The sequence below is a fragment of the Mirounga angustirostris genome, unplaced genomic scaffold (genome assembly GCF_029215605.1).
Source record: "Mirounga angustirostris isolate CCGP_5_RB_7025 unplaced genomic scaffold, mMirAng1.0.hap1 SCAF_3, whole genome shotgun sequence".
NCBI classification, from domain to species: Eukaryota; Metazoa; Chordata; class Mammalia; order Carnivora; family Phocidae; genus Mirounga; species Mirounga angustirostris.
Window position 1 is genome coordinate 21,957,890 of NW_026991711.1, and position 21,023 is coordinate 21,978,912.

Genomic DNA, 21,023 nt, shown 5'->3' on the forward strand with positions numbered 1-21,023 from the left:
CATTCCAGAGCTCTCAGATACATTAGAAAACAATGATACACAATAAATAATTTACACAGAGCTAGACATAATAGGGAACATGAAAGGGATTTTAAAATAAACATGTTTAAAGTGTTTAAAGTGAAAAATGGACTAGAAACTGTGAAAAGAAAGGAGATCATACAAAAAGAGCAGAAATACCAAAAGCTCCGTAAAATGAAAAAAAAAAATTCTGTAAACAAAAATGTAGTCATTGAATTAAACAAAAAAGCTAACAAATAGACAAAATCAAACTTAGGTGATGACTCATCCACCTAAGAGAGAATAAATAAATTGGACATAAGATATGGAACCCAAGGGAAAGAAAGCAAGTCTTGAAACTGGGACTTGACAGCACAAGCAACTGTATTTAATGTTTTAGTCTGTGTGCATTTTTATGATCTATGAAAGCACCTTAGAACAATTCTAATTTTTTCTCTCTTTCGATTTAATTTTCCTGAATTATGCAACCACTGCAAAATTTGTACAGATGACAGACTTGTACATGGCTATTGTGCACACCAAGATTGTAGGGTCATACAGGAAAGTGAACAGACCACCTCGAAGTCTCCCCTGGTGTCTTCTCAGAGGTGCTTGTATCACTTTGGGAGCGCTCGGAAAGCATTTGCTCTGAGCGGATTTGCTCATTATAGAGTTAGAAACGGAGCAGAAGCATGATTTGCAAAGTAGCACGTGCCTGGAAAGACGTCAAACAAATCCTAGTATTCCACGGTACATTTTAGGAGAGGATGACCTTTGAAGAGGAGAGTAGAGCCAAGAACTTTGGTTCATGTCCGAGTCCCAAAAGAAGATATGGAGCTGTATGGAAGCTTGAAGGATGGAATCTTCATACGACACTGAATTTCTATGGACATTTTATTTTTTTAAAGATTGTATTTACTTAGGGGCGCCTGGGTGGCTCAGTTGTTAAGCGTCTGTGTTTGGCTCAGGTCATGATCTCAGGGTCCTGGGATCGAGTCCCGCATCGGGCTCCCTCCTCGGCGGGAAGCCTGCTTCTCCCTCTCCCACTTCCTCTGCTTGTGTCCCCTCTCTCGCTGTGTCTCTCTCTGTCTAATAAATAAATACAACCTTTTTATTTAAAGATTGTATTTATTTATTTGACAGAAAGAAAGCAGCACAAGCAGGGGGAGCAGCAGAGGGAGAGGGAGAAGCAGGCTCTCTGCTGAGCAGGGAGCCCAATGTGGGGCTCGATCCCAGGACCTTGGGATCATGACCTGAGCTGAAGGCAGACACTTAACCAACTGAGCCACCCAGGTGCCCCATGAGCATTTGACATAAACATGGCATAGTGTGTCAATGTGTTGACAAAAAAAATTGCAAAACAAAGATATGCAAAATGAAGAAGGAGATACCATGAGGAATGACACCGTCTGGACTAGGAAGAATAGACAGTGTCCTTTAGTTGATTCTGGAGGAAAAGTGGAAAATTAAACTTGGAAAGTGAGGATCTTATGTAGAGACATCTTGCAGACAATCCAAAATAGGGAGTGGAGATTTAAAGAGAAATCTAGGAAGTAGAGATAAAAATTAAAGATTGACTATACAACATGGAATAAGAAAAATACAACCAAAGAGATCTAGAGCTTGCAAAAGTGAAGGCAAAAACTGTGGAAAAGAAAGGAAGAGTTAAAGAGCTGAATCTCTGACGAATTAAAAAAGAACAGATGCTCAAGATGTGAGGGTTATTGTCCAGTGCAGAGGTGTTAAAGAAAGAGGAATGAAAGAGTAGGAAATGAGTTAGGGAAAGAGGATTTGGGCAAAAGGATATTTTTGCTTTTAATCATTAGGTGACCATTATTGACCTTTGCAGAGTACTTTTTTGCAGTGACAATGGCATTTCAGTTTTTAAAAGTTAAAGTGATATGCCAGTTATTATCCCCAAATACACTCCCTGAGTCTTCCTGGGCATATGGTTGTACCTAGCTGCTGGCAAGACTAGAAACTGTAGTTCCTTTATTTATGTTTACTGTATTTGGAGACTTCTTGCCATTGCCTAAACTTTAATCAAAATAAAACAGAAGTTAAAGTCCCAAGTGGGTTGCTGCTATAACAGAAACCTCAAATATGTGGCATTGGATCAGTGGTTAGGAAATATGGACCCATGAAGATTGGAAAGGTCATGACCCTTGTTATGCCATCATCATTGGTAACCTGTTGTCTTTGATAACTTGTAAAGCAGAACACATGCCTGTCGAGCCTCTGTTCCCCAACCTCTGGGGAAATGGTTGTAAAGAGCCATAATGTGAATGTATATTGCCTGAATCTTGCTGCTATATGCAAATTATTACAATTGAGAAAACACCTCAGGCAAGATTTGACTTACTTTCAAAACAAGAAGAAAGGGAAAGTCCAGAAATACCAGGCTTTTCAGGGTTGGAAAATCTCATTTCTTATTCCTCAAACATAGGAAAATAAAAATGTTATTCAGAACATTTATCAAGGCCTCTGTTTATGATTCCTCAGCCAAGAAAAGTTACCTAAACTCAGGGTGATTGTAAGAAAATGAGTGTTGCCCTTACCCCAGCCTATTGTATCAAGAAGTCTTCAAGTTATCTTCATTCAAACAAGTTAGGGAGAAAAGGTCCCACAAAATAAAATCTTTTTTTTTAAAGATTTTATTTATTTAGTTGACAGAGAGAGAGATAGTGAGAGCAGGAACACAAGCAGGGGGAGTGGGAGAGGGAGAAGCAGGCTTCCTGCCGAACACGGAGCCCAATGCGGGACTTGATCCCAGGACCCTGGGATCATGACCTGAGCTGAAGGCAGACGCTTAACAACTGAGCCACCCATGCGCCCACACAAAATAAAATCTTAAGACAGGCTTGGAACAATATTCATAAACAAACACTGGTATTTATTCCTCAAATACTGTACTAGGGGGAAGGAAATAAATCAGAAGCCCATTAACTTTTGAGAGAAAAATTACAAAGAAATTACAAGTCCGGCCTACAATAATCTGATTGTCTATCTCTAAAAGAGTTTTCAGCCTCCTAGAATTGCAACTGCAGGAAGGAGTTTGTGAAACTGCATCTCCAAGGAGAATATAAATTTTCTTTAGATCTGGCCCCAGGAGATTATGGACACAATGAAGAACCTCCCAGAAATCAGAGTCAAGTGCCAAGGAAGACTGAAAACAAGGTGGTTTTTCCCACAGATCAGGAAGAATCCAACCAACGAACTCCTGCAACATTCAGCAAAACCAGCCTTTATTGCTTCTGCCCAGGATTTCAGCATTGCCATGGACTGATGGACTTGTTTTTCATTCTCTTTTCTTGGTGGAATTGTTTTTGTTTTGTTTTGTTTTGTTTTTCAGTAGCATTTGTTTGTTCCTATCCCACTGTCATATATGATTCTCACTATCAGTTTTGGACCCAGGCAAGAAGGAGTGCTGCCTTGGGCTCCATGCATTGGCAGGTATGGCTCCTTCATTCTTCAGCCTTGCTCCAATCATCAAGGTGAGAATTCTATAGGCCAAGTAACAACGATGCTCAGCTGGAGCCCATCTTCTATTTCTAGGCTGTTTCAGATACCTGGGCCCAGAATACCCTGTCCAAACAGTCCCATATTGGCCTCCAGGTTTTTCGCAGACTTTACCCACATCCTCTTCCCAAGAGTTGCCCGCTCCACAGTTGGCCTTAGTGTAAGCCCAAGGACTGGCTAATGGGCAGCTCTTCAGGGGAGCTTTGAATGTACCCTGGACTTGCAGGCTGAGTGTCACATAGTTGACCATAAAAGAGGGATGTGAAGAGAAGGAAGGACCAAAAGGTTTAGGAGGTGGGGGCATTTATCTCTGTGTTACCATGCTCAGAGATGGACAAACGGGTCTGGGAATTATGCATTTCTTAAAGTACATGGATGAAAGTTATTTAATAATCCATTTGCTTGATTTATAATTTTTCAATATTTTGGTACATGCTATGTAAGCCTCCATTTGTATTTATGCTACTGTCCCCAGAAATGTTGGGGCATATGCAATTGTGTGTCTGGAAGTTGAGGATGGGTATAGAGGGCAGATCGTTTTTCTGTTAGTTTGTAAGTTGCCAAGTAGTAGAATACAGAGCAGCTCGTAATGGATAGCAATGTCTATTAGCCACATATTAGAGGCTTTGAGCTAAATGTGGCCACTGGGTAGGACCTTTGGTTTTGTCCTTCAGCTAGAGAGTGAGTTCAATTTGTTGGAAGAAATGTGCTCAGGTGGCCACAGGAAGGACTCTGGCAGTCTGTAGGCTGTCCCCCCAAATCCATCCCCTTCTTTCTGGGCACAAGGCTGCACAGCTGTAAACTACTTTTCTCATCTTCATACAGCTGACTTTGCTTTGGTTTCCAGTTCTCATCAGTAAAGTATGAACAGAAGTGAGAGGTATTTAAAAGATCTTACCCTGTTCCTCCTTTTTTTTCCTGCCTAGGGACTGCAATGTTGATGTGGCAGAAGTGCATCATCAACCATCCTGAGGAAGGCAACATCTGTGAGAATGGTGGAGTAGTGCCTGGGAAGAAAATGAAGCCATAGGAAAAAAATCACAGAGCAAAGCCTCACTTGCCTAGGCTCTTTGGACTTTTAAATTGTTCCATGTGCATTAGCTAAACTTCAGTTAACCTAAGGCATTGTTTTTTGTTTGTTTTCCAGCAGTGTAGTCTTTATCCTAATAAAACTGCTTGGGAAAATATGGACTGATTGCCATTTTTTTATTGCTATTCTTTTAAAGTGAATGCGTAAACAGAATTGTAATGGTAAAAAAAAAACTGCTCATTTTTTTTTAATTAGACTGAATAAGAGATGGATGGATTGCATGGAAATAAGTAACTTATAACATTGTTTTTTGTCACATAATTTCTCACATGCTTAAGAAGTATGATATTAATCACAATTCTAAGAAGAGGCAGGTTTACATTATCCTGTGAAGTTTTATCATGCATATCTCCTCCATCAGAAAAATATCATATACATATAACAATGTATAGAGCATAGAGTATAGAAATATAGATAGTATAAACTACAGAGTAAATCAATTATATATAAAGAATATACAAAGTACACAGCATATAGAGTAGATAGAATAATACTATATACTACTCTCCATGTGTTCATAAATAGATTTCTGCATATACTGCTTTCCATGCATTCACAGAAAGTATTTGTTTTCTGAAACTAAAAGATGATTGAATTTTCACAAGTCACAAAATAATACAATTTTCACAAGTCACAAAATAATACAACTTTCAAATAATACAACTAATTCTAAAATTAGGTGGAAAATAGTTACTTATAAGAAAACATCCAGAAATGCATCATTAACTCTCTGAATGTGTAAATAAATCTGACATTTGCTAGAAGCTAATGAGATACATGCTTGCTGTCTAACTTGTCAAGCCTTCTTTTTTGGAAATCTTAAAAAGAGAAGCCTTCTAAACCTGAGTCATTAAGATGAGACTAAGTCAAAACATACCAAAAATCAGAATCATATTTCTGTCCTCTAAGAATATTTCATAAGGAAAAGCAAGGACTCCACTGTTAGCTAGATTTGATTTCGAAGCCTCATCCTGTGAGTTACTGGTTGCCATCTTAAGCAATTTACTCCATTTCCTGGAGCCCTATGCACGGTAAATCTTAGGAGTCAGAACCAACTACAATTGTACTTGCCCTTTCATTTTTTCCCTGCATTTTCTCATTTATTTTGACTGCTATCTTCCTGCAGAATGCAAAATCCAGTGTCCCAATTATCAGCTTAGATTTAGATCACTTATGTCCTAATGTCTGATAAAGCAGTTTGGTCTATACTCCACGCAACCAAAGTGGATGGTTTCTGGATTCACCTCCATCTCAGATCTGTTCCTTTAAGGAAATACTCTTGAATTTTGGTATGTGTGCAGAAAATCATGCTGTTTGCACTACTTTGATCCAGAAGGTTGGGTAGAAGGGAAGAATATGTATAAAGCACGGTAATGGAAGAACATGAAATGTTATTGTCATTAATGCGTCCAAGGAATATTAGCAGAAAAATAATTCAACAATGACATCATAAAATTGCTGTTCACAAACACTGGTTGCTTTTTTTTATCTCAAAGAACAGTCTTTGGTTTTTTTGATCATCTCCATTATGTATTTGTTTTCTATTCCAGCTATTTTCAGTAATTTACTTACAGTTTCCTTCGTTAGGTATAGTTTATCTTTTTCTTGCTATTTAAATCAGATTTCTATTTCATGAATATATTAGCCTATTTGTTTTTCAAATGCAATCACTTAAGTGCAATATATTGTCCTTTTTTATAGAGCCTTTTAAAAGTATAAACATCTAAGTTCCATTTGGGCTGCATCCCATAATCTACATCGGTGGTATTTGCATTATTATTCAGTATTAAGTAATCTTGCATTTTCATTAATATGAAAATGTTACATATTAGGATTTATTTCTCCCATAATATTTTTCATCTCCATGTTATTTTATTGTTTTCTTTTCTGTATGCAGATTACATGTTCATTACATGTTTTTCTTAGCATCATGGAAATTATATCTTCTATTTCTACCTTTTAAGTGGCTATTATTGAAATTATCAAATCCATTTCACTAAAAGTTTAAGTGAATAAATTTCTCCACCTTCTTTTCTAACAATTTGATGTCTTCATAATAGTGTATCTAAGAATTTCCCTCTCCAGTCTCTTACTAACAGATATTGTTGTCCACTCTTCTGATTTTAATCTTCTAGTTATCACTAATGGGAACATTCCAGTTTTATTGTATCAACATGTGTTTAGATTTACCCATGCACTTACAGATTGTTTTTGGTCACAGACCACACATTTTCCATCCTTTTTGTGGGACAATTTTCTTTTTTTGTGAATTACATATAAAAATATATTAGAAAGAATTAATGGATGGCACAGTCACTATGTTTTTGTATATGTGTGTGTGTGTGTGTGTGTGTGTGTGTGTATATATATATATATACATATATTTGGAAAATTCTCTTATTTTAGTTTCACCCTGGAGTGAGAATAAAGATAATTAACTCATGTTGTGTCCAATCTAGATTGAATTCTGTGCCTATAATACTTTAAATTTGCATAAAGCTAATTGGGCATCATAAATTTATATACCTCCTTACATCCAATTTTAATATAATTTGCAAACTGAAACTACTTTTAACCAGTTTTTAAAAAAGAGCTGTGCATTTTCACGGTAGCTTATTTCATGGCTCTTGTGCTGTAGAGAATTGTTCGATGAACTGACAAAGTGTGGGGGACAGTGAATACATGGTTTGCAGTGATTGTTGTAGGATTTATATTTAAACACTTGTCAATGGCAATGGAGGGTATTTAGCATTAAGAATGCAGATGAAAGAGATTTGAGGGAGGTATAAAGGGAACAATGTAGGTTTCTTACATTATAGACTTAGACTTAGTATCAGCTTCTGTTTTGCTACTTAACTCAGTTTTAGAAGTTGCAGGAGTAATTAGCCTGCTACAGAAGTTGTGAATGATCAGCTACATTGATTTTAACCTATTAATAATTTAAGAATAAAGATACATGCTTTAAAAAATGTGTCTGAGGAAATATAAGAAGGGTTCCATCCGAGTATGGCATTATCAAGTCCTAGATTATTCATTCAGCATTCAGGAGCTATTTCATATGAGTGTTTGGGGTCAACTGACATTACCTAATAGAGGCAAAATGTCTATTGCTTTGTTTACAGATGAGACGGCACTTTCACTTTTGTTCCTTTTTTTAAACAATCCTCCAAATAATGGACTTATTTCAATATTTTTTATTTTATTTTATTATGTTATGTTAGTCATCATACAATACATCATTAGTTTTTGATGTAGTGATGAAATCTTTAAAACTTAACCCACAATTTTCGCAATGTTGAACTGCTGTTTTGGTGATCATAATAATTTTCCTTGACATTACTTAATTGCTCAATATAGATTTCTATTAGTGAATTTATTCTCAAACTTTACTTCCAGCCACCACCGGATATACTAGGAGGCAATTTAAAGGCTTAAAATCCAATTTTGACTTTAACTCTCTGAGAGTCAATTCATTCATTACTAATAATAAAATGACTAATTTATAAAGCTAAATTACTTCAGTGAATGTATATGAAGGGTTGGGCGTGCAATAAGTCAATAAAGAAGTCCCCCATTATTTGCAGCAGATATATTCCATGACCCCCAGTAGACGCCCGAATACTGTATATACTATGATTTTTTCCTACGTACACCTAGCTATGATAAGTTTAATTTACAGATTAAGCTCAGTAAAATATTGGCCTTCTGATAATTCATCAGAAGGAGGATTATCTGCTTCTGGATTGCAGTTGCCTGCAGGTGACTGAAACTGTGGAAAGCAAAACCATGAATAAGAAGGGAGTACTGTACATTACATTTGTTCACATTCCCCTACCTTTGTACTCCTGACTTTACATTTATTATTTTACTTGTAGGCCTAAATTCTTGGGATGCCAGCAAACCTCTAAGATGTCTTGTGGCAGGTGGGTTTCTGCTTGGGATAATATTTGGAAAAGAGGGGTGCCTGGCTGGCTTACTTGTGACTCTTGATCTTGGGGTTGTGAGTTTGAGCCCCACGTTGGGGGTAGAGTTTATTTTTAAAAAATATTAACCACTTGTTAAAAGCTCAAAAAAGATTTGATTATTTAATCAAACCACAAATGTTGACCCTCTTTTGGTAAAAGGCTCACTGATCTCAGGGAGCATACAACACAGTGAAGACAGGGGATGGATGCTCCACACATTATGCACTCCAGAGTAATAAAATATGGTAAGGGCCCAGGCAGGCCTAATCACTAGGCTCTAAGAAAATTGTGGGTGCTTCCAGGAAGTCTCTTCAGATAGAGTAAATTATAGGAAATCATTATACTAAATAGTATACTTGCTTCTGTGGCTGGAAATTGATAAGGGAGATTCAGCAGTTCTATTGTACAGCTTTTTCTATTCCTTATTTGTTCCAAGAAATGAGCATATAATTTGGTGTTGTAGCAAGCATATTTTTCTTCATGATCCTTTGTTGCGTGATAGCTTCTTATGCCAACAAACAAATAAACAAACAAACAAATGAAACAAATAACACACAAAAACCCCAACCTTGCTATTCTTTGGTCAAGAAACTGAGTATGAGTGAATGGGGAGAAATTTTTGAATCTTCCATTTTCTGTTCCCTGTCCCCAGGCTTGGACAAAGTAATTAGAACAATTTTACTCTGAGGCTCCCTCTTAGAGCAAGGCTTAAGATTATTGAGAGAAATACAATCTTGTTAGAGAATGGAAAAAAAAAATCATACTTCGAATCTAAAGTGTGAATCAATAATAACAGGAAGGTATCTGGGGAGAGGAGAGGAGCAGAAACTGTGAGCCACTGACAAGGGAAAGGACACGACAAGAAGAGTCTGGAGCCCTAGGTGGCAATTTTATGCAATAAGAAATTGTTCCAGGGGCGCCTGGGTGGCTCAGTCATTAAGCGTCTGCCTTCGGTTCAGGTCATGATCCCAGGGTCCTGGTATCGAGCCCCACATCGGGCTCCCTGCTCAGCGGGAAGCCTGCTTCTCCCTCTCCCACTCCACCTGCTTGTGTTCCCTCTCTCGCTGTGTCTCTCTCTGTCAAGTAAATAAAAATAAAATCTTAAAAAAAAAAAAATTGTGCTGGCCCTTGATTCAAAGTCTAGGGGAAAATAACCAAACCTCCTAAAATGTGCTTCAAGGCTCATATATTCCAGGAATAGTATATAAAAAGAGGCTGCAAGATAAAACTTCACAATTCTAGTTTTGCAGTGTACATGAGAAAACTGGACATCGTGCGGCTTTCGCCTCTTTGCCATCTTCATCTTTCCTCCTCTTCCTCCATGTCTGTTTTCTTCTATTGTTCCTTCTCCCTTTTCTTCTTCTTCAGTGACACTCACAACCCCAGGCTCTGGACGGACCCTGTGCCGAACACACTGAGCTGAACGTACTTAGTGACTCTGACCATACTTGAAGTGTCTCATCTGACACTTTTTCTGAGAAAAAAAAAATGAGGTTAATCAACTCTCTTAGATAAACAGTAGTTAACAATCAGATCAATGAGAACCAAATTCTATGCTTGGCAGGCTCATAAAGTGTTAAATACACAAAAAGGAGGATTTTAATCTGGTGTGAGAGATGCATCCAAATGTTTTATTTTTACATTTGAAAATGCTTTGCTGCTTCAGGTAATTTAGTAAAATCCAAATGGAAATTCTTTCAAGAAAAATAAGTACAACTTCTTTTTTCAGGTGCCAATCTTCTGTTGAACGATAAGCAAAATGGAAGGCATCTGTTTTAAAACTGTTGGCATAGGAAAATAATCCTTTCTCTTAAAAAAAAAAATCAGACTTTATTCACCTACAAGTAGGAGTCCATTTTTAGCATATTATAATAAAATAGAACTTCAAGAATAAATTAGGTTATTGATTTGCCCAACAAAAGAAAAATTCTCCATTTAAAGCTTATGCCATTCAGGTGGAATGTATACTGACTTTCAATAGATGATACAGTGAGATAACATGACATTTCCGATCATCAGATCGCACACAAGAATCGTGAGATCTTACACAATAGGATGCCTTAATTATAATTGCAAGACAGGAGTAGTCTTGAGGCACCAGAGGCAGCAATAGTATGTGTAGACTATAAGCCTAGTTTCCCATTTTCATACTTACCTCATTAGGAAATACTGAGTTCCAGATACAATATATCAGTTTTCTAGGGGATATATGCCATTGTTGATTACATAGTCAGTAGCTATTTTTCATAAGGAGGCATATTCAGCTTATATGTCAATAGCTTCTGGGACATATTCCCGGGAGCTATGCCCCATCCCCATCTATGGATTACAGGTTTGCGTCATTCCTTAGCAATCGTAGACAAACCGGGCACATTCTTTTAGTAAACACCATCAATGCATTTGTTAAATTTATCTGTCATTAGCGTATTTTCAAAGAGATTTGACCAGAATGAATTGTAGATCTCTGGGTAATTCTTTTCTTCCCAATACACTCTCTGACTTCTGTCAATATACCCTTGACACGTATGTCTCAGTTGTCTTTTTATAATTTGTCTTAAAACAGCTTCTGCAGTAGTTCATTCAAAAGAATAAGCCTCTCGACATCTGGATTTGAAGCATATAATGGGCATCAGTAATGGTGATAGCAGCTCTATTCTTTCTGAGGACTTTCAACAGTTTATTTAAAGCTCAATTTCTTTGTTTTTATTTTTCGTCATCCAAAGTTGTTTGAACGTTTGTAAGACTGTACTAGATTATGTAACCATTTCTACAGTCACTTTTAATTTTTTGTGGCCGATAATCCTCTATAGGTATTATATTCAATATAGGCTTCAAATGAGCTTCCAGAAGTATTCTTTCATCCTATGAGTCATTGTCTACATAAGTTTGATTTTCATTTAGTTCTAGCAATGAACTTATAACCCTTTTGTTATAATATATACATATTGCAGAATGATGAAAAGTATTATTTCATACATCAAACTTCCATTAAAATTAAAATATCATTCTTATTTCTTCCTAGCAGAAATGACCTTGACCACTAACTACATATTCTCAGTGACTGGGTGGAACTGGGATGCCACTGATGAGTAATTCGACATTGTAACAGTTTGTGAATATACCCATATTCCAGATGTCTAGAACATGCTTTTATAGATGGTGACTTCACGTGATATAATATCACTACTCATCAACTTCTTTTATAATAACATGGAGTTATTCCTTTCTCTGCCCAATTCCAACCAGCTGCTCCATAGAGGAGTCAAACTCCCTTCTCAGTCTGTGTTGCCAGTGCCTCTTGAGAATAAAGGTAAAGACCACACCATCCAGAGATGTCCTGCACTAAGGCAGTAGTGTTCCCGTAAATGACCACTTGCTTCTACTTCTTAGCAGTTCTAATCTTTAAAAGCATTTTGTTCCACACTATTTAGAATATCAATAGTCCTTCCTGGGTGAAGGTTTAAGCACACTTCTGGCACTATTGATGGGTACGATGTTCCATTAGAGTAATCCCATTAATTTATTTACTCATAGCCTACAGACGAGAACTTAATGGTAGCCGGAGTCAGACACCTGTAGTTAAGATCATAGAGGATGGTGGTGGGAGTGAGGCTGTTTCTTTTTGTTAAATTATCCGGTGGAATTTTTAGTTGTAAATATCTCTGAAGAGTTCGAAATTTTACTCTACTTGCAACAAACACACTTGCCATAATTTCATGGATTCTGGTAAAAGATAAGAGACTTCTTGGTCAGAGATAAAGGAAAGATTATTGTTCACAGCAAAGGCAAGAGCCTGAGTACCAGGAGTTTTGCATTTATTCCTTGAACTCCAGTTCCTACAGGTGATGGAAAGACAGCCAGATGACACATATCCTTGTAGAGAGGTTTGTTGTAGAGAAGAGGAATTCGCAATATTTTCTTATGAATGTAATGATCCATAACCTTTGCTCCAAAGGGTTACATTATCTCCATCTCCAAGGCTATAAGCAAATGTCTCCCTGGTTACTGAGGGAGATGCTATCTTCCAAGACAGTTCAGTGAATGTTCTTGAATAGGTTTTGCAGAACAGAAGTCAGCTGGTACCTTACTTGTAAAACACGCAGACATGAGTAAGGTCTATGGAGAATTTTCTCTCCCAAACTTCACATTTATTGCTATACTGTCTTGGCTTCTGGAGAATTTTTCGTTCTGTCTGCTGCTCTAATTTATATGGCAGAGATGGAACAAAATCCATTCAGTTTGTCTATAAAGTACTTAATTAAGTCTACTACCAAAAGGTCTCCCAAAAGCATAAGGTCAACCTGCATTTTTGACTTCAATCATGCATTCCAGGGTCTCAGACCAAACTACCTGAACAAAACCCCTTTTAGATCATATGGGTTTACCTTAGAAAGCCAGATGCCTTTCTCCCTGTTTCTGTGTTGACCTTTCCATGGGCAGAAAGACATTAATCCATGTATAGCAAGATGTGTTAACAACTGGACAGATTCTGTCTTGGCTGATAGGAAGTCTAAGACCATTCTTTCATCCTTAACAACTTTATAAACTAAACTGAGTATGAGCTAAATGTTTCCCAGGGCCAAAGTTGTGTCATTTATCATTTATTTAAAGTCAGAAGTAAAAGTCTACTTGGGTGACTTCTGTTGTAAAGATAGGGTGCACATTAGTAAATCAGTAATCTCTATAGGAAACTCTGCCAATTAACCAAGTGTAGCCTTTATAAATATCTCTGTAATCATCTGTAGGCTATATAATCTATTCATGGTGTTTCTTTAAATAACTGAATCTCTCCTATGATCATACCTAAAGAGTAAGTCATCAAGTTTCTGGGAAGGAGGGAAGTTAATACTTGGCTTCTACATGAGAGGTACAATCCAGGGTCACTCATAGTACCCCTGGAAAGAAACTGTCATTTAAAATTGCTGGAGCTCCCCAAAAGGAACCTATGTAAGTTTGGGTCACAGCTCATGACTGTCACCAACTTAGCCTTCTAGCTAGCTGAAGTTAGAACAGATTCCAATCTTTGTTTATTGTGAGGCTGCCTAAAGGCTGTCAGTCCAACTTATTCTGTTTATTCACTCTACCGGTAGGCCCCATTCCATCTGATTTCCAAAAAATCAATGTGATTTTCAATACAGACACTCTCGTTAGTTAAATAAACAGCTTTTTGCCTTAAATAACAATGAAACATAAGGTTCAGACCATATAGTAATGGGGGTAGGGAGGTTTGTGGTTGGCCCTATATTTGGTCCCATGGACAATAAAGCAATTTGCTTGTGTATGTTTTGATCCCTTTTACCAACTTTGCCTTATTAGAGGTTTTTTGACTCTACTACTTCTACTTTACAAGGAAACATTTTTGACATTCTTTCTCCCTAATTTAATACGTCTCTAACATCACACAAAACATGATTAGTATTCCCGGCCTTAGAATTACCTGATGCCTTTGCTCAGTGAGAGCAATTTTGACCATGTCTAGTAACAAACTACCCAGGTTTTTCAAATGGACTATAATTAGCTATATCATGCAGCTTATAGTAAAAAACTATCAAGTTAACATACTGGTGAGAAGACTGTTAAAAATAGTTTGTGGGAATAAAAATATTTAATATAACCATTTCCTTAATCAGAGCAGTGATCCTGGAATCAAGCCAAATAATCTTATTAAAAAATCTGAAGACTATTTCCACCTCAACTACACCCATTGGTTTTGTAGGCAAGATTGAATTTTGTTATACAATTCTCTAGTTATATATGAATCTTTCGATCTGTTGTTGTTGGTCCTGAACTTGTTCCCACTCTGCCACTGCATCTCTATTACTTGTGAGGTGAAGGCAAAGCAGGATAAGTTTGATACTAATTCCTGTGAATCAGATTTGGCAATTTGACTATGTGTGATCTTCGGTTATCATTGTGTCCCAGATTTGCTTTCAGAACCATGAAACATAACAGCTAAAGCACTTTTTGGGGCAAGAAAAAGAAAGGAAAAGGAAAACAGAATGAGAACTTGATGCCAAGATGGCTTCCTTCTCATCTTTGTAGAAAATGACAAAAGCTATGGAGCAAATTATGAGTGACAAATCTTATCAATGTTAACTGGAGGAAATAGATCCAAGAGAACTGCTAACTAGATGGATATGCAGCACATAGCAAAAGGGAGATTTGTGAAAAATTATGTTCTCTGGTTGCTCTTAGTAGAACTGATCCCTAAAAGAAGAGACATGAGTAGTAGAAGAAACGCATATTTTATATCCACCTAGGCAGATGTTATATTTATTCAAAAAGTAACTCAATCATGACCACTGATTATTTTTTAAAAGTGTTCAGGTAAAAAAAACCAAAAACAAAAACAAAAATAAAAAAATAAAAGTGTTCAGGTAGTTGAGGACCGAGGATATGTGCCCCTAAGTCCAGAGTGTATTCTGTTAAATAGTTAAGATACTTCAGAGGAATAATTGCAGAGGCCTGGTGAATAATCATTGATGATCATGGGAAACCATTGATAATTCTAGATACTGCTAAATGAATTAGATTATTTGGCCTGAGATCTGACCTCCAAATAGCTACAAATTGTTGTCAACAGATACATTCTGGTGGAATGAAAACTGATGGGCTATACTGAGGGAACACAGGGATTTGGCAAACTTATTTTCAGAGGGGTAGCAGCTACACACTCTTTTTTTTTTTTAAAGATTTATTTATTTATTTGAGAGAGAGAGAATGAGAGAGAGCACACGAGAGGGGGGAGGATCGGAGGGAGAAGCAGGCTCCCTGCCGAGCAGGGAGCCCGATGCGGGACTCGATCCCGGGACTCCAGGATCATGACCTGAGCCGAAGGCAGTCGCTTAACTGACTGAGCCACCCAGGCGCCCCAATTTTTTTTTTTTTTTTTTTTTTGCAGCTACACATTCTTATCATCTCACAAATGAAGCTTACCTTCCAAAGTACAGATGTCCAAAGACTGCCTTTGTGATGGCCACTTGGACACATCTCATTCAATGTAATTGATAGAGACTATTATAAATGCTGTGATAAGGACTCCCCAGTCTGAGGATATTTATGTATCTTTGTTATAGGAATGACATTTTTAGGGAGTAGTAACTGACCTAACTGACCCTCCTACTACCATGGGACTGACAGATAGAAACAAGATTCATGAAATTTGAAGGAAGGAGCGAAAAAAAGGGAAATTGGCAGGATTTCTACTGAGGACTTGAAAATCCACTACCAAAATTTGTAGGATGGAGTGGCCACACTGGCACAACACCCACATTTTAAAATATCAAGACAACTTTTTGGGGTGCCTGAGTGGCTCACTCAGTTAAGTGGCTGACTCTTGATCTCAGCTCAGGTCTTGATCTCAAGGTCGTGAGTTCAAGCCATGCATTGGGCTCCATGCTGGGCGTGGAGACTGCTTAAAGAAAATCAATCAATCAATCAATCAAACAAACATCAAGACAACTTTTTAAAAATCTATCATAATCTAGAGAAACCCAAATCAGATTAAGAGAATCATGCTTTAGAACAGAGATATGTTAACAGTGGCTAAATTTATCCCCCTAAGTAAAACCATAGTATCTGAAACAAATTGACTGAGGAGTCAAAATCCATTCTTCCAACCCTAATAGGACATCATAGGCTAAATTCCAAGATCAAGGTCAAGTAACCTTACAAAACTTGGAGCAAGTGTTATGCACAACTACTTAGGTTTGCTAAATATTGGCACTCAGTATATAGTAAGATCTATTTGTGGGTGACAGAGATGGTCTGAGTTTGAAACTGGAAGTTTGTGCAGTTATAGAGTAAAGAGGCTTAAGAGTAGGTAAAGTTTGTAATTAAAAAGTGTGACTAGAGATATTGGTCTGTAGGCCCATTGCCTTTATCTGATTTTATAGATTTTATTTATTTATTTGAGAGAGAGAGTGAGAGAGAGCACAAGCTGGGGGAGTGGCAGAGGGAGAGGGAGAAGCGGGCTCCATCTCAGGACCCTGGGATCATGATCTGAGCCAAAGGCAGAAGCTTAACCAAATGAGCAGCCCAGGCACCCCACCTTTATCTGATTTCATAACTGCAGTGCATATTATGTAAAACTGGATGATGATGTCCCAGTCAGTTTCATGAAGATTATTGACCAAATCTGCTCACCACCTGGTTCCAATTGGTCATGCTTAGGAGTCTTTCCAATTGTTCAAGTCACCTATAATAGCAATGACTAAACTATACAGAATTCCAGGAAAGAAAAGACTTTTCATTATTAGAAGTATTCTTGTGTTCTAAGATCTCTAGTAAGTACCATCTATAAATGCTTCTTTTTTAAATTTGGGTGTTTTCTTCAGGAAGAATTTTTTTTATATAAATTATAGATTTGCTGCATTTTTGTAGATGGCTTATTTATATTGGAGTAAAGGGCAGTTGATGTTACATCTATGTGATATAGGCTAAACATGGAGAAGACTCCAATATAATAACACAGATTCTGTGAATATTAACTAAAGAAGGGGAGGACAGTTTATTTCTTAGCATCATGCCATAGCAGTTTTAGCAGTTTACTTATCAACAGGGTAAATATACATATATGTTTTCTCATTTACTATTTACAACTATGCTAAGAGCTGTTGTCATTACTCTCAAAATTCAAGGGAAGAAATTGATCTCTTATAAAGTAAATCTTACACGAATTTATAAAGTAGAGGCTAGAATCAAAATTTTCTGGCCCATGATCTTTTATGGCATGATGCTAAGAAATAAAGATAAGAAATGAGTCAAATAGGTTAGAAAGATTAACATATCAAAACCATTAAAAAATTTAAATGTTATATATTGGAAACAAGGCATCCCTTAAACTTCAAGCTGATTGTGATCTGGAAGTGTTCAAACGTTACAATAGATAAAGAATCCATATTTTTTCATAATTGTACAGAAAACAAGATTTCATAGTATATGTAATTTGAAGATTTTAAATGATAAGAATAGCAATTCTCTGTTCTCTCTGAATTTGAGGTGACATTGCAGGGATTACACTAACAACAAGTAATTTTGTATGGTCAGTGAGATATATTTGTGTGCTTTATATGCCCCCAACTTTCTGACATACTTAGTTCATTTTGAAACCTACCACCTAAACTAATGTGGATGTGAAAAATGGTCGATCAATATTTTACTTCCTCTGGCCATGTAAAACTTGTAAAATGAAGGAGTGGTAACCATTGTGATTCCATGCTGCATTCAGAAATCTCGTATTTTTAAAAGAAGATGCCAAATTACTCTGCAAGATCCATTTTCATTTATTCATGATTACAGGACCTCCTTCTGTTCTGAAATTCTTAGGGCTGGTATAGCATAAGCATAAGTGGAAAAGGCATATACATCTCTCTTATGGATGGAAAGAATCATTTATGGATCTTTTGTTGCTATACAGATCCAACATCCTCCAGGGAGAGTCACAAATCCCGATAATGTCCCTCTGTTTAAAATTTTGCATTTGATGTTCAGATTTAACTGACAGATGTGTAAAATCACAAATAATTGAATGACTCCCTACTGACTTCACAGCTGTATTATAGAGGCTGGAGAGTGTGAATTACTACAGGGATGGTCAGCAAGAAGCCACACAACATTGCTCATATCCATGAATAAGACACTCATTAGTAAATATGAGCTTGGATTTATGCATATAAAACAACGTTTTTCATGAAATGTAATTTTAAGATATAATCTCTAGTTTAGAAAACTGGTCATCAAATTTTTAGTGGTTATGCTATGACTTATGGAATTGAACTAACAGCATCAAATTAACATAACTATGCTTTTTTCATTGCTTTCAGATTTTATTCTCTTAATTGCTTATGCTTCTTTTTTATAATACTCCACATATTCATTTTGAAATGAAATGGTGTATGACTTTTGTTTGAATTACACCAATAATTCATTTTGTGTATGTTTTTCAATTCCTATTTATTCAAAACTGCAAATCACCAATAACTGAAATTAATCCAGAATTAAATTTGGTTGAAAACTTTCAGAATTTTGCCTGATGACATAAGTGAACTTTGGAAATTTTACATACCCATTTCTCTTCCTAGTCTCTGAATATTGTATCTGAAGGTTGCAATGGGTTCCTTTCCTATTGTGTTTATCATTTGGGGAGAAGAAGGGATTCCTATCCTATTGTGTTTATCATTTGGGGAGAAGAAGTAGGGAACATGACATTGTTTCTCTTACTGCCTTATGAGGCAAGGTAAGTAGTGTTAATTTTTTGCTTTAACAACAGTATTTTGTATACATTAATAAAAACATGATCCAAAGAATATCATGTTTCTCAATTTGATTAGCTATTCCATAAAAAAGGATGCAAAGGAGTTAAAAAGAAAGATAAAACAGATTTTTCCCGCTCCCAGAAATGTTCAAAGAAAGCAGAAGGTCTTAGCTTTATAGATCAAGGAAAGAATATTCAGATGGCCAAAAAGAGGTTCCTGCTAATTTCCCTCAACCTACTGCTCTGTGAAACCATGTGGTCTATAAACTGTGGTAGAGACTGCCAGTTGTCTACCCTAAATTATTTTCTCTCTCTTTTCCTTAATAACACACCTCCTTTTTATTTTTATTTATTTACCTTAAAAAAAGATTTATTTATTTATTTTAGAGAGAAAGAGAATGTGTGTGTGCACACACAAGCAAGGGGAGGGGCAGAGAGAGAATCATCAAGCAGACTCCCCTCCTAGCAAGGAACCCAACATGGGGCTTGATCCCAGGGCCCTGAAATCATGACCTGAGCTGAAACCCAGAGCTGGCTGCTTGACTGACAGAACCACCCAGCTGGTGGCTGGAGGTCTCCCTTACACCTCTTTTTTAAAAGAGTAAATGCCTATCTGTTGCGTAGACCAGACTTTCCAGCCTTCCTCTCTTGAAGGTGTGATCATGTGGCCAAGCTCTATTCAATGAGATGGATGGAAGTGTCATGTGCTCATTAAAAACATTCGGTATCACTCATGGCCCGTTGCTCATTTTCCTTTTTCCACCTATTTCCTGGTATGCACATGAAATAATAGAATCCCCAGCAGCCATCCTAGATCATGATAACCAAGCTCAGAGATGTCAGGACAATGAACTGGAAGGAACTTTTGTCTTTGAGTGCTGAGGAACTAAAATCTCAGCCTCATCCTGCCAATTTCTACCCTTCAATTCATGAGAGAAAAATAGCTTCTATCTTGTTAAAACTTATTTTGGACTTGACTATTTCTTGCATCCAAGTTTAGCCCTAATGAAGTCAACAACGAAGCCTGCAGTCATCTCTTGGGAAAGCAACATATTAAAGGAGCCCTGCTCCCACCCTTATGAAATTGCTCCCTGTGGCCAAAAAATGCTCTGGGGACTGATTGTGCAAGCTTCATTTTGCCCTCAAAATGGTCTTAAAATGGTCATAATAGAATCTACTTAAAACCAAGAATGTACAACTATACCAGAAGGGGCTGTAAAATGAGAAGCATGAACATATAAAATATCCTGAAATAATGTAAGCAACATAAAAATATGCAAAATTTGAATACAGAGTACCCTGCTTTAAATCCCACAAAAAATTAACGTACAAAATCTGCCCTTGTTAAATTTTTAATCCTGGTTTGACTGAGATTGATTCTGAGTTTCTTCTGCAATAGTTGCATTTACATTTAATTCTTATGGAAAAGAAGTAACTCCATTACTATATCCAAAGTAAGAACTAATGCATTCCCACTTTATTTGTTGCAACATTTTTTATGCAATCGAAAACATACCAACTATCACTGCATTAACAATATAAAACAAATTAGAAAATCCCAAGCATGTTTTTAATCCATATGATAATTGATTTAAAAAAAATTCCTATACCATGCAAGTAATTGAATTCATACTCCACTATTATTACTAATCAGCCAGACCCTTAGCATAACCTTAATATTCTCCTCAAGGAAAGAGAACAGAAAACAAAGGAAGGAAAACAGAACACCTCAAATTCAACTTTGCCAGTATGCAAAATAGTCTATGTAGGTAATCAGAAATGAAAAGTGATGCTATTAATAATAATTAAATAATTGAGCCTGGGACAGCTGGGATTTATAGTCACTCTAAATGGTACCTGCCCTCTGAAACAAATCTGTGAAATTAAACTCAATCACTCCCTCATTCATTGAATAATGATTTTAATACCAACTGTATGCTTTGAATAGTACTATGTCTAGGAATAAAATGATGATCAAGCCAGACAAGGTAAATATGCTTAATAATTTTTCATAATGGTGGGGAGGAAAGAAATGATATGCAACAATTAAAAATAATTTTAGATAATGGTCAGATGCACCAACAAAGTTATACACATTTACATTGATAGAATGAACATGGAAAGATAGACAGGAAAATTGCCATTTAAGCTAAAGTCTTCATGATGAGAAGGGGCCATTGAAATGGAAATGCTA